General features: G+C 52.4%; 1 protein-coding gene across 1 annotated transcript in view; it reads right to left on the bottom strand.

Annotated features, from left to right (window-relative positions):
- LOC125952642 (carbonic anhydrase-related protein 10) overlaps positions 1–9,573 on the bottom strand; it is a 45,189-nt gene extending 35,616 nt beyond the window's left edge. The window contains exon 1 of the mRNA XM_049682250.1: positions 9,545–9,573. The gene's annotated coding sequence lies outside the window, so the exon portion shown is untranslated. The remainder of the gene's footprint in view (positions 1–9,544) is intronic.
- Between the last annotated feature and the right edge of the window lie 5,568 nt (positions 9,574–15,141).

Genomic DNA, 15,141 nt, shown 5'->3' with positions numbered 1-15,141 from the left:
AACAATATTGGAGGTAAGAAGGGAAGAAGCAGAGCAGGAAATTGGGCAGCAGGAGGGGATGGGCAAATGGTTCTGGCTGGCTGGCTGGCTGGCTGGCTGGCCGTTGCCATTCCACCGCGCTGCCGGGCGCGCCCAGTAGTTGGGACAGTAGCTTCGTTACTCGCTACTTCCACTCCCGTACCCACCCGTACACCCACCATTCATTCTCCATTACTATCTTTTCCCGTTTGTTTAGACACACTTACACACACAGTCATCCCGAAGGACGGTTCGCTCGGTTCGCTGGAGCAACTAGTTTGCTGGCCGGGACGGCAGGACGGCCAAAAAAAGGGTGACGCGACCTGCGAAGAAGGGAAGGGAGGAGAAGAAAAACCCAGAAGAGCACCCCCACCTGACCACCGCTGACTACAAAATCGAACCAAGGGGAACATTCCCCCCGGTGAGAGCGAGGGAGAGAGGGTGTTCCTTTTGTTTTTCCACCTCCACACACACACACACACACACTAGCACACTCACTAACACACAGGGACCGGAGCCGCGACCTCTGGTTCGGACTGCCCCTGGACTGCTTGGCGAAGCAAAGATTTAGTGAACCTTTTATCTGATTAAGTAGCCCAGGGTGTGCAGGTGGTGGTGGCATTGGTGGTGCTGGTTTGACTCCTGACCTTTGCCACCCCCCAGCGTCTCTACGGCAAGGTGATGAAACCATCGACCACGACGACCACGACGACGACGACGACCACCGATAACGATGGCGGTTCAGGGGCGGAGGGCGGTAATGAAAATGTAGCAACCTACCCCCCCCCCACCCCCTTCCTCCTCCCTCGGCAGTGCAATACTAGCGTGCAGCCAGTCGGTGAGTCGGTGAAGAGCGCGAGCTTTGGGTGGTTTTGGGTTTTGTCCCAACTGGTGGGATGCGGATGAGGAGGAGGAGAAGGTGGGTGCGAAAGTGACGTGTCTGGACGCGTGGACGCGGCGGGGGTTGCAAAAAGGGGTGGCAAACGTGTGGATGGGGGGAAGGAGCAACACAAAACTCCACTCGCAACAACATTGCAACATCATTAGCTTGGCCGCGGTTCAATTACACACAAAACGAACACCTTGACACACACACACACACACACACACGTCGGATGTTGGATGATAAAGTCAACCGTCTACAGCCACACACACACACACAAGGGCAGCTGGCAGAGAGATTGATCGCTGTCACTCGAGTTGAAGTTGGAAGTTATATAGTGACCACCGAGGGGAGGTGTGGGGGTGAGGGGTTGCTTCGCGGATTCAAAGACAGCCCCCGCTCGTGGCTCGTTCTCGTTTCTCTGCACCACTGCTTACAGGCCTTGTATGTGAATGTGTGTGTGTGTGTGTGTGTGTCAACAACAACAACAGCAACAATGAAAGGCTGCACCCGCGAGGCTGGTCCCTGGAGTACACGGAACCGTTCTGTGCTGTGTTGTTGTTCCGTGGTGTTCCGGAAGGTGTACCCGGAAGCGGCCTGCAAGAATGGCGTCCCTGGACAACCGGACGGAGACCGGACTAGCTGGTGCGACCTGCGCCGTATGACCAATCACGGGTGGAACCAACCAAACGAATCGATGTTGGAGAACCTATTACTACTGCTACTACTACTAAAGCCAGTACAAGTTAGAATCTGGCCGCACAGAATAGGTCATATCTTTGCCAAGAAATTACGTTCAACTAAAGGAATCATTTTGTTGGATTGTCTATATTGGGTTTAAGAAGAAATATTGATGATGAAAATTATTCCTTAGTTTTTTTTTAGATATGACTGTTTATAAGCGTTGAGCTTTGACATCACCCAATATTGTTTTGTACACTATACACTTCAGGCCACTTCGTTTGCCCTCATGTTGTACATCACCTGCATTTCTACTGTGTTTTTTTTTTCGTCATACACTTCTGATACATTTCTTAAGTTTCCCTTTAATAGATCGATGGAAAACCAAAAATCCGGACAATTTGGTGGTCCGATGGTTTTTTTTCCCGTGAAATCGGTCGATACGAAATCGAAAAAATTAACATCACACTTACACAGGATCGTTGGTGAACAAATGGAAGGACAGAAAACCCTTTTTTTTGCACAAATTTCGAATGAGAACGTTGCTCGAATGGTAAAAACACCATTTGTTTTTTTGCCACTATATCAGATCCCATGCCCCAATCCATCATCTTACGGGCATCCATTTATCTGCAAAAAAAAAAACGTTCCCCTGACAGCATTCCCTCTGGGATTGGGTTGCTTAGTATTTTTAGAAAATAGCATTTTTACGTGTGTGTGTGTGTGTGTGTGTGTTTGTTTCATCATCCATCCAAATGCAACGTTTGAGTGCGATCAACACTCGTTCCTGGCACGGATTTTGAGCAATCAAGCTTAGGTTCTAGAGCCCTGTTTGCCTATTTTCTGGAAGGATACAACCTCAAACGTTCTCACAAAAAATGTTTGCCAAACTGTAATGACGTCCATCGTAATTTGTTTTTTTTTTAGCATTTCGCAAAGCGATCTCAGGGCTGTTGTGAACAGTTCTTACTATTAGTTTTGTCCGTAGAATCTAGCATATGTTTCCCCTTTTGCGGCTATTTTTTTGGCCAGGTTTAACGTAAGAGTCTCCCCCGAATAAATATGTTTAAATATGGTATTTTGAGTTGATTTTGGAATCCGAAAGGGATTTTCGTAGTAAGTAGTATAGATTTTTTTTTCTGCGTTCGTTTCCGTTCGTTGCGCTCCATCGGCGATAACTTTTGAAGGGGAGGGTTCAATTTTGACAATGTGTTTGTCACTAAACGAAGAAACTATTACGATTGCAACACTATCAACAGAAGAGACCATCAGGACGAAGATACATTTAAGGGGCGCTGCCGTGATTAAAGATCACTGAGCGGCTAGATTTTGGCTGGTTCAGGCTTTACTGCTGTCTTTACAAGACCAACACATCTCTCACACACACACACATCTATTCTCCTTGCAAACTGAGCCTTCGCAGTTCGAGTAGTTGGATGCTTGATGAGAAGCTGATAATGAGCTGATGACGAGTGCGTTCTGTCACAGGACTGTGGCCACACCAAGCGCTTTAGATCCAACGGCGAGGAGAGAAAAAGAGACCGAGGGCGAGAGAGAGAAAGGGAGAGCGTAAGTGAAGCCAATTGATCGCCTCATTATGGGTACGCCTGGACCTGGGTCCGGGACTGGACTGTTAACCGGAAGAGAAAGAGAGTCAGAGAGAGAGAAAGAGAAAGAGAAAGAAAGAGAGAGAAGGAGTTGTTCAGCAGCAACCCCTTTTCCAGTCCAGCCGAGTGTCCGGTGACCGATTTGCAGCGGACCAATGCATCCCTTACTTGCATCCCTTACTATACGCATCTCCTTCGTTAGGAGCGGGGAAGCGTAGCTCGGTTCTTCTCGGTGGGTCTTAAGCCTCCGAGCTTTTGGCTTGGCTGAATTTCCCATTTTCCTGCTGAATGGAGTTCGATCGATCGCTGGTCGATACGATGGGGGTTGTAAAGTGGAGGGAAGGGGTTGCAAAATTGCATGAGCCTGGCCCCTGCTGGTTCTGCTTAAGTGCCGAATGAGTAGTGGCCGAGGTGGAGCGCATATTTCAAGCAAAAAAAAGGTGAACGAATCATGATGATGATGATGATGATGTTGATGGAGAATAGCCAGGACTCCGTGGTATCTGGTCAGCTCAGGGAGATCCAGCACAGACCAAACCCCGGCTGCAGTAGTAGCAGAAGTAGTAGTACTAGTAGTAGTAGTAGCAGCAGCAGCAGCAGCAGCAGCACTGATCACGCATCGGCCGCATTTCTAATCCGCTTACGAATCTAAACATTGGCCCTGCAGGGGAGTCCCGGTCCCAGGTTCAGCAGCTCCAGGATGCATCGCACTCGGGATTCAGGCAACTCCTCCTTCCTTCCCTTGAGGAATGTGTTTGTGTGTACAGGATATGGAAAAAGGGGGGGAGGGCGCAAAATGGAAAGCGAGTTCCGTTCGCTGGACTTCGCTATCTCTCTCTCTCTCTGGAGGCTGGAGAGTCCGGAGTGAAATCGTAAAGCTGAAGCAAGCTGGTGGTACCCACCGCATCGAAGGCACACACACACACACACACGAGGCCTGAAACCTGGAGCCCGAACCATTGGGGGATCCATTGAAGGCCACCACATAGTCGAAATCGATTCCGATCGATCTCGCGCAACCTGACGGCTGCTTGAAGTGCACGTGGCGGCTGGCGTGTCCGTAGCCGTCCAGCAGACCGGGGTCCTTCACCAAATTCCCGACCAGCCCGTCAACCAGTGTGCCATTTACAGCTTTCCAGACCTCTCAGGCCTCCGCTTTTTTGGGAGCAGAGTTGCTCCTTGACTCTGCTGCTACGACAGCTTCAGCGGCAACCGGCAACCGGTCAATACTGTCGATAGTTCGTCGCGCACAGGTGCCAATGACAAAGCTACAAACTTGCTGTCCCTCTCTCTCTCTCTGCTCTCTTTGCTCTCTCTCTTTCTCTCTCTTTCTCTCTCTTTCTCTTTATTTTGCTCTCTTTTCCTTTGCTCTTGTCACTGTCGTTAACATACGCTGCCAATAATATCAACGCTCCGCTATGTTAAAAAAAAAACAACCCCCACCCCCCTCCCCTTTTAGGCAATCGCCACAAGCCTACCAACCCCCCTGGATCCATGGCCCGGGTGCGTGCGTGTGTATGTGTGTCTAGAGTGAAACATCATAGTGATTTCGGTAGCGAGATTGAGGTTCTGGGCTGTAGTAGCAGGGATAGGGAAAGGGGGTTGGAGAGTGGTGGGGGCGAAACGAGCGCGTCAGCTTATACATACAGATTATTGAATTAAAGTTGAGACGAAGGAGCAAGTTTAGGGCTGGAAGGGCCGATTGGTCCCGCTTTTGCCTTCTCCTTCTCATCGCCTCTCATAAACTGCCTCCTTCGCCCCGTCCTCGCATGCGTTTTGTGCGTCCTGTCCTGTGTATACACACACACGCGCACACGCGTGCACACGGAGACGTGCGAGCCACAAGACCAGCACAGGTAAAGCAGAACACCGCTGGAATGGAAGGTGGCTGGTGGCCAATCTTTTTGCCAACTAGAAGGTTCACACACACAAAAGACGGCTGCCACCATTTCGCGGCCAGCCAGCCTGCCAGATGGTTTTCCGCGAGCGAGCCGCGAGGATTAGGAAGGAAATGGGAACTGGCTGCCAACGGGCTTGACACACTCTCACCGCGGGGTCGCGGGGTCCTCGAACAATAGGCCTGGACCTGGTGGGGGTAAAACGGAACTTTTTTCTCCTTTAGACACACTTTTCGAAGGGAAAAACAGGAAACGGAGGCTGGTGGAGTGGACCAGGTTTTTGGGGAGGGGGGGTGAGCGCGATCAGACCAAAAGTTTTCGCTCTCCAAACGCTCCAAAAGACAACCGAGAAAACGATTGGTCGTCAGGTGGTGGTGGTGGTGGTGGTTGTACTGCTGCGCAACGTGTAACAGTTTGGCACACCGAGAGTAAACGCCCGCCGCCCAACGGATTACCACAAGCGGATGGGGGTGGGCACAACTTTTGAAGGGCAGTGGAGGGGGTAGGGGGTGCGGGGTACGGGGTCGCGAGCTGTCCAGTCGCGCGGTTCTACTGCTGGCTTTTTTGGCTTACACCAAAAGACCCAAAGCGCGACTAGTGCGCGAACTCGAGAGACAAGAACCGTTACGGGTACTCCTTGGCCACCCCCACCACCCCCGTTGGTTGGTGGTTGACTCCAAAATTAGATCTCCTCGTAGCCACAGAAAGCGCTACAGAAAGCTACCCGAGAAGCTACGAAATACCGTCGACTTCCGGGCAAGGGGGCTGGAAGAAATAGAAATTGTTCAATCTGACAGCTGTGACAGAGTGTCACAGCGTGCGTGCGTGCGTGCGTGTGTGATGGGGTGCGTGAAAATAGTTGCAGCAGTGCCACTACCACCTCGAGACTAGGACAGCAGGTTTGTTTGCTGCTACTGCCGGGTCCCTTCCTTCATCGGGAATTTCATTTATTCCAGGGGGATGATGCAAGATGGGGATGAAGATTTTTATTTTTTATATTTTTATTTTTTATTTTCCACTTTTGCTCGCCAGACGGCCAGAGTGCGGTGCGGGCCCTCCTGGACCGGAAGCGAGCATCCCCGGGAGCATACTCAAGAGCTACTAGTTCTTCTGTTTCTTCTTTTGCTCGAATGATGCATGTGTAATGCTGCCGCTGCTACCTTTACGCTGCCATTCTGACGCTCAAAGATGATTGAGCCACGCAGCCTGGGATGTGTCTGGATTCTGGTTACCAGGTATTCCAGGTATTGCACGCGCACCAACAGGACTCCCCTTCGACTCCGAACATGCTCGTTGCATGTTGCAAGAAAGACAGACAGACGACAGCACGCCAGACGGGGCGCTTGGTTTGTAGACAATGCTGCTGCTGCTGCTGTTTAAACGGGATAAAAAGGGTGCTCCAGAATTGGGGGGAGGGGGTCCGAGGTCCTTTGGTCCAGCTACTCCCTCCCCTTCCGCCCTCCTAACCCCTTTGCAATGCTTTTACCTTTCAAATGTGGCATATGGTGGGGTGGTGCGCACGGCGGGTTTGACGGTTCAGCGGTTGCCTCTCGTTAGTGGTGCGATGCCCGCTGTCCGTGTCTTGCATTCCCTCTAAGGTGCACCCCCATCCCCCACCCCTCTCCATCCCTGCTGCTGATGCTGATAGCAAACGACCGTTTAATCGAGCTAGTCGTCGTCGCACACAGTCGCCTGATGCCAGCACGCCGTGTGTGTGTGTCTGTGTGTGTGCATGTGTGTGCATAATGGCAATTGGACGTCTCGCCGGAGCATCGGATTTATATGATTATTTGACGGACGGATCAGTCTCGCGCTGTCTCACTCGCAATCTCTCCACCCCCTTCCTTCCTCTCTCCCCACTTCTTTCTCCACGGTCGCTCACTGGAAAGGATGTTTGGTTTTAATTTAACCGTTCCTCCACCACCTTCGGTTTTTTTTTTGGTTTTTAGGTGCCCACCCTAGAGGCCTACAGGGATCCGTAGCCGTGGCCGTCTGGGGTCTATTATCTCTGGGGGAGCTGCTGCTGGCTGCTGCTGGATCGCCCGTTCGTTCGTTGGAGTGTAGCCAGCTTAGGGAGTGGAGGGGTCATGATCATCGAAAGCCTATCAATCTACGCGAATGGCCGGGCGCACCAAATGAATTTCCTGCCCCTTCCCCTTGCCCCTTCCTTTCAAACTCACACACACACACACACACACACATCCATTCGTGTGCCTCACGCCACGGGTGGTGGTTCTCGGATCGGATCGCAAGATTTGCAATTTTAATGAATGGCTTCTCGGTTTCTACGCCAGCCAGCCAGCCAACAGCGGACACGGACAGCAGGCAGGCAGGCAGACAGACAGACGGACGGAACCGACTGAATGCTATAGAGCTGCGACACACACACACACACACACAAAATGGCATGAGCGAAAAATGATGAAAAACGTGGATGGTGGAGCACAGCACTGCAAACACACACACACACACGGTCAGCGGACAGTTGGTTGACGGACCATGGCACCATCGGACCCCGTCCCCGTTGCACCTATCCTCCCCCCATATGTGTGTGTGCCCGAGAGAGAATTCATTACCGGGAAATGCACCGGGAATGCTGTTCGATTCGATTTGGATTTTTGATTTCTGTCGCTCGCTTGCACGTCTCCAGCAATCCGTAACCAGGCAGCGAAAGGGTACTGGTGGTGGTGGCCAGGTCAGGGTTCTCGCCCGCCCGGAGGAGAGCACCCCCCTTTTTTGGAGGCATTTCCCGCTGCCGTCGGAACCACGGAACAGGCATGTGTGTCTGTGCTGTTTGGTTTCGATTGCCGCCCGGGAGATCGCAGAAGCTCGCAGCCGTGCGCGTGTATGTGTGTGTGTGTGTGGGGTTTGCAATTTTAAGTGGTCATCTGGTATTTTCGGGGGCTACGATCGCATGATGATGATGATGATGAAGTCGCCGAACGCCGAACGGTGCGGTCAATGCGTAATGAGGGGTGGTAGGGCACATCCACAAAACAACCCCCTTAGAAAAGCACCCCCCTTCGCTTCATCACCCCTTCATGGGGGAGCTCTCAATTGGGTTCTGTGACTAATTGGCCACAGATGACGCCAAAGTGGCAGGGAGGCAGTGCGCGCTTTTTCGCCATTCGACACCGTTCTACACATACAGGCACACAAGGCACACAAGACACAAAAACCCTCTGCTTCAGGTCAACCCGACGGCCGATGCCAAATGATTTAATGGACCACGGGACCCCGGGACCCCGGGACCCCGACGGCTGGTGTCCTGACTGGTGTTTGGTTTGCTTTCTCCCCTCCCCTCATTATTGGCATCATTATCATCCCTTCGCATTAGTATTAGCGCATTACGCGGCGTTCTGGCAATACTCCAGGATCCGGATCCGATTCCGATCGGGGATCGGGGATCGAGAATCGAGAATTTCTGGACAACCGGGGGCAATCCAGCAATATTCCAATTGTTCCCCACCCCCTTCGAGTGATGGGTTTCGACGGAACACAACACACACGCACACACACAGAATGCAACGTTTCGTGACCGAAAGACCGATCGCCTTTTTGCTACGCAAAAAAATGGACCGAGTCCAAGTGCTCGCCTCTAGCTTCCACGTCCCTGCGTGCGTGTGTGCGTCTTGTGATCGGTTGGCTTTCACTTTCACACACACACACACACACCGTGGCGATCGCACCGCTTCTAACGCAAGGAGCAAACGCCCTGGATGACACCCGCGTGGAAGGACACAACTTCCTGTCCATGACCGTCGTTTAAATCATCGCGACTCGCCAAGCGCCAGGTCAACAGGCGACGAAAGAGCGGCGACGGATGGTTGGTGGAGTAACATCATCATCCTCGCGTGGTTTTGATCGTTGGTTTTTTTTTCTTTGGTTCGTTTTTCCCTCGTTTCAGAAGAATCTGCTTTCTGCCACACAATGAACACAACAAACGACGTCGTCAACGACAAAAACGACGTTGTCGAAAGTGTTTTTCGATATCGCTCACTTATTAATAAAAGGCATAGACGGGGGATGGAACAGCATACCATTTGTGGAGTTTGCAATCCACGTTTTGCAAATGTTTTGCCGTAAAAAAATCATCACATAAAGTAAACAGTACATCACATAAAAGTAAACCAATTTGCTAGTACTCCTAGTTCTCGAGGCAGACCTCTAAATGGTAAAAACCAAAAAACCAAAAAAAAATAAGGTCCCAAAACCGTCTCGGACTTGTCGCCCAACAGGGGACTAACTTGCTGGGATTTTTCAACCGCACACGAGGAAAAGAGGGAAAATGGAAGCTTCCTTTGAGGCCTTTTCGAGTGTCCTGATCCTGATCTTCACCGAGAGACGACATTCGATGCACCTAACACCCTGCTAGCAGCCTAATCTGATCGTACACTATTATAGTACCACACTCTTGCACACTCGCACACGCACTGTCACACGTACACGTAGCCTACCTTATGATCTACCAGGTGCAGGCATTGCACAAGCGGTGATCAGCAGCAGCAGCATTAGCAGCAGCTGATGTGTGAGTAGTGTGTAGAATGTTGATTGGTGATCAGCCGTCGTCGTCGTTGTCGAAGCTTTCGGATCTCAACACCACGGAGCACCGAAGTTCAGCGTTCAGCAGATTGCAGAGCGCTCCAGAGGAGATCCAGAGAGGAGCACCTGGATCTCGAGTGGTTCGCGATCTTCACGGTTCCACGTGCTGCTGCAGCTGCTGCTGTTGTTGCGGTTGTTGCTGCTGTTCAAACAGACACACACAAATGCACACATACACGGGAGACACACGTACCACGTAAAGGTTGGAGCACACACACACACGGGCGCGCGTAGGCACACACACACACACACACGTGAAGGATTCGCGAATGGACGCTCAGTGGTCGTCGTCGTCGCCGCCGCCGCCGCTTTCAGTCTAGTCGCCACCGTTGCCCAATAACGACTGAAATGCAACGTCGTCATCGGCAGCAGCAGCAGCAGCAGCAACAGTAGTAGCAGCACCAGCAACAACCCCAACTCTTGCTGCACAAGCACTTCCACCTTTCACCCCCTACCCCCCCTCCCCCTCCCCTCACTCACCGAGTTTCGAGCGGTTTCGAAGAGGAAGCCAATCGAACGTCGAGTCGAGCAGTCGGTCGAACAGTCGAATGGGGGGCCCGAACGCCGGGTTCGTGTTCCTTCGGGTTCTCGGGTTCTCGGGTTCTCGGGCTTCGGGCTTCGGGCGGCATCCCTGGCCCAATCCCAACGCACCGTTTCGACGCGGGTTCGGGCGCCCCCCAAAACGGACGACAACGACGACGGTGACGAAGTAGAACCGACCGGCCCGCGTTCGTGAGCCCGAACTGCGAACCTCGCGCGGGTCTTCTCGGAACAAACCCCAACAATAGCAACAACAACAACAACAACACATTGAAGAGGTTCGCTCCCTGAGGTCCCAAGTCAGTCTCCATTTTTCTACTCGCTACTGCCTTCGCTACTGCTACTGCCTTTGATTGTGAAACCTCCTGGATTCCTTCTTCTTCTGCCCTCCTTCTGAGGAGCCACATTCTTCCGTGTTCCGGGGGGGGAGGGGGTAAAATCCTCCCCCACTCCCCCCATCATCCCTTGCTTCGATCAAAGAGGGAGAGATCCTCAACCTTTACGCTGCCCCGTATGGCAGCCCTCCCTATTGGCCTTGCCCTCACCCCGAGCAAAATCCCTACCCACCCCCTTCCCCCACTATCCCTGCTGTTGGTGTCATCCCCTTGACGCGCGCGATCGGTCATCGGTCACGGAGACCACAGGGCCCCCCTGTTTGGATTGGATTGGATTGGCCACCGGGATCGTCCCGGGTAAGGTACACAACACGGGACGACCACAACACACCCCTGCCCTTTCCTGCCCGGTCCCCGCGGTTGACCGACACGCCGCGGACTTGCTCCAAACTTTCTCCATTTGGCGAAGTGAACCCATTTCGCGTAGATTAAATCGCGCATCTTCCCCCCATCACCGACACACACACACACACACACACACGCCCGTCTAACTGCCATCCCTTAGCTCTGTGGAATGTGCGATGTGTGTGTGTGTCTGGCCTTCCTTGCATCAAATCGCTGATTCTGCTACCCTCTTCTGATAGGGCGCGCGCGCGTGTGTGTGTGTGTGTGTGTATGTGCACAGCGGAGGTGAGCGTCTCGAAGCGTCATGCTTTGATAATTGTAGACCATCGGCCACCAGCCACAGACACCCCTGCTCACCCCGTGACCGTGGGCAAAAAAGTTTTACTATTTTATTTCTCGCCATTTTTCCCCTGGTCAGGGAGGAAGAGGAGAGGAAGAGGAACCCTCCTCCCTCGGATCGGAAGGAAGCGGTAAAGGTGAGCGCGTTAGGTTTCCGGCGTATTCCGGTCCAAAGGAAGATGAAGACCAACAATGAAGTCTCCGAACGCCGAATGGTTGCTGTGCGTGTGTGTGTGTGTGTGTGTGTCGCGAGGATTTAAGGGGACCACCGGGGATTACCTGCGGCTAGATGACATTCCCGGGGAAGCAGGATGAGGAGCGAGGAGCGAGGACAAGAGGCGAGATTACTTCTTACTTTTATTGTTTTCCTCCTCCACACAGGATCACGCAATCATCCCCCCAAAAATTGGCCCACCTAGCATATTACTAGCCTCCCTCTCCACCACCAAACCGGAGCTAAGTTTTGATTTTTCCATCCACCAGGACTCAGGACGAGGATGAGAGATAAAAAAGCGAAACGGAAAAGAAAACGATAATTGAGCCCCAAACAACAACAACAACAACAGCGTCAAGGGTGTGAGCAGCGTCACGGGGAGGGGAGGAGTGATTGGCGCTGCAGTGAAGCATGAAGTGAAGCGAGAGATACGCCGCGCTCGATTCGATTCGATGCGCATAAGCGTCAATCGCGTCCCAGCACCACAGCAGCAGCAGTAGCAGCAACCATTTAGCGTGTGACAGCTGTAGCGAAAGATAGGGTGAGAGTCATCATACCCGCCCCATCCCCCCTCCCGCTGCAGAAAAGGGGTTGATTGCCCTGATTGACATCATCATTTGTCAAAGCCCTTCAATGATGGCCCTGGCCATGGTCGGATGATGCGGTTTGTAAATGTGCTCCACTAACCAACCCCTCTTTCATCCCTCTTTTCCCTCCCTTTTCAGCGGCGACGCGATCTGACGAGTCAATGAGCTTGCGGCTGAGCTGCTGCACTGCCTGCAAGACGTTGTGCCGCGAATTGAGAGACGACGACGACGATGGTGATGATGAAGACTGCAGCAGCTTTACAGCTTCAGTCTGCTGTTGCTGCAGCAGCAGCAGCAGTATTGCGTTCCCCGCGCTGTCGCGACGGCACGATCGATTCTCCATCGAACAGTCGGTGGCTCGGGGGGGAGGAAGGTAATGGTAATAATGGAATCGACTATCGACACGCATCTCGCGGGCACTTCACGCCAGCCAGCCAGCAGCAAATTCATTGCAGCAGCAGCAGCAGTAGAAGCAGATATAGGAGGGGTGGATGAGAAACTGTGGGGGTGACTTTTTCCATCAATATGGTAATTTTGGAGCCGTTAAACCCGCGACAGAAGCAGAGAGACAACGGACTGTCTCTTTTTCTCTCTCTTTCGATTCTACCAGAGCTCCAAACGATACACCGCGGTCCATCCACGGTGATTGTGGGGTGGGTGGGCTTTGATTTAGCACGCGATTCGGGCGCGCAATTGCCATTCGGAGGCACGCGCGCGACGCTGCCGCGAAGTCAAAAGCCGCGCGCAGCACGAGGGAAGCGTTTCAAGGAGGGGGGATGAAAGAAGACGCATCAAAGGAAAGATGAAGAAGGGGGGGGACACCTACTAATCGGTCAATCGGACCAGCGACGACTCGCCTCGCCGATCGGTCACCAAATGATCTTCCTAAACGATTTGCATAACCGCTAGGCGCACGGCCAAACAGGGGTTTACTAAAGGAGGGAATATAATGAATGGATGCGGAGGGGATAGAAGGCGTGAAGGCGGGAGGTTGGGCAACCCTACCCCTCCAGCCAGGACCGATGCGCGATGCTCGGGGATGCGATGGAGTGTTGCTGGCTTCTTGTTTTCCCTTTTTACTGCTTGCATTGCTTTTCCTATTCTGTTTTTTTTTCTTTATCTCGCTCTCTCTCTGTCGCCATCTCTACAAGGACGCCCCTAACATATCGTTACATCTTAACTGGGACAGCCCGCCACTCTGTTCTCCATCCTGCTGCCCCCCTTCTCCGACCCCCAGCCCTCGCAGTGATGCTGACGGTAGCAGACGCCCCCTCCAGAAAAGCCGGAATCGACTTGCCCAGCCCAGCCCGCGGCACAAGTGCTTCTCCAATCGGATTACACACGCCTACACGCCTACACACACACACACACACACATACATGTACAAGGATACGGACAAGATAGAGACAAGGTACTTACAAGCTCCTCGACCGTCTCGACGCCTTCTCGTCCACTTTCTCTACAGCTCCTCGGGCTCCCACACACACACACACACACACACACACACACACACACCCTCCTTCTGCTGCTGCTGCTGCTGGCTAGTTGCTGGCATGTGACGCCTGCGAGGTAGGCAAATCAAAGCACCAGCAAGCGTTGCGCGCGGACGTGACATAAAATTTAAATGCTGACTCCCGGTTTCCACCCGGTACTCGGGGGTGGGGGTGGTTTTGAATTTATGCTTCCTTCGCCCCCCCCCCACCCAAGGGGCACCGTTCCACGTCTCGACACCCCACCCCCTCCCCCCCTAAAACCCGAAGCCAGCGTTCAGTCAGCGGCTCAATCGGCTAAGCAGCTGTTTCGCCTCGTTGGTGGATTGACAAAAAAAAGGGAGGGGGCCGAGAGGGGGACAGGGTTTTTTTTCTGCTTCTTCATCATCGCACTCAAAACCACCACCTCCCCTCACCCATTCGTTTCCCGTTTTTCCGAAGGCAAATCGAATCCGCGGTGGCGGCGGTGGCGTTGTGTTTGTTCGTTGGCGGCGCCGAAATCGAAGAAGGAAGCCAATAGCGCCGCGAAAGTGGAGTGACGCACGTGTCCCTGGGGAGCGGGGTGAAGCACGCGTTTACAATTCAATGGTAGCGCTGACGAAGAGAGAGAAAGAGAAAGAGAGGGAGTGCAGTTGGTGGGCTTCACACTGATAAGGGAAGGGATAAGGTGAGCTGGCTGGCGGGGAGGGATGAGGAGCAGGAGAATGGAGGAGGAGTTCCCCAGCATCGCCAGCATCCAAAAATCGACGAGGAACGAGAATGTTGCTTTGATAATTTCTTGGCAGCCGTCAGCAACCAGCAACTTCAAAACAACGTCACAGCGGGGCGCGGGGAGGGGGATCGAGGAGCCCAGGGAACGTCAAAACAATCCCCCCTATCCCCTAACGCCCACTGGACACCCGTTTACGGCGCGGATTTCGGGGAAACTAGAGATTGATTGATCCCAGGGCTTGATCCCGCGGATCCTCGGGTCCTCTGGTTGAGGTTATGGTTTCATGCTCGTGATGTTCCGGCCTCCGATTGCTCGCTGGCTGACTGTGCAATACGGCATCTACCTGGTGTAGCACCTTAAGGTCCACTGTTTGCCTTCAGATGGGTATATTATTTTAAAACATTGGATGACACAAAAATTCAGCTCCAATGCTTACTTCGAGGAATTCTATATTCTTACTCTAATTTGCTCATCATCGCCTACTGTGGTACTTTTATTTTTCTATACCCATCAGACCAAAGAACGCTTGGTTTGTGCAAACCAAGGATGGATTGCGATTAATTTGCGATTTTGTCTTACAACGGAGATTTATCAAGTGGTTTAAGACTGATGATTATTGTGGTTCGAACAAAAACCCACGTTTAGTAAATCCAGAACTATTTGTGATGAAATGAAAATGGTTTGATTTTAATTGACTCATTTCATAGTCCGGAGAAATAAATGGTTCCATCCACAATATCAAGCAGAACGTATGCATTAACAAAAAGAGATCAAATTTGAATGGCGATAAAAAGAAAAAAAACTAAGACAGATAATTATGTTCTGTAAAC

This window comes from Anopheles darlingi, chromosome X, assembly GCF_943734745.1.
Source record: "Anopheles darlingi chromosome X, idAnoDarlMG_H_01, whole genome shotgun sequence".
In the NCBI taxonomy this organism is placed as follows: domain Eukaryota; kingdom Metazoa; phylum Arthropoda; class Insecta; order Diptera; family Culicidae; genus Anopheles; species Anopheles darlingi.
This window is presented reverse-complemented; position numbering and strand designations above follow the sequence as displayed.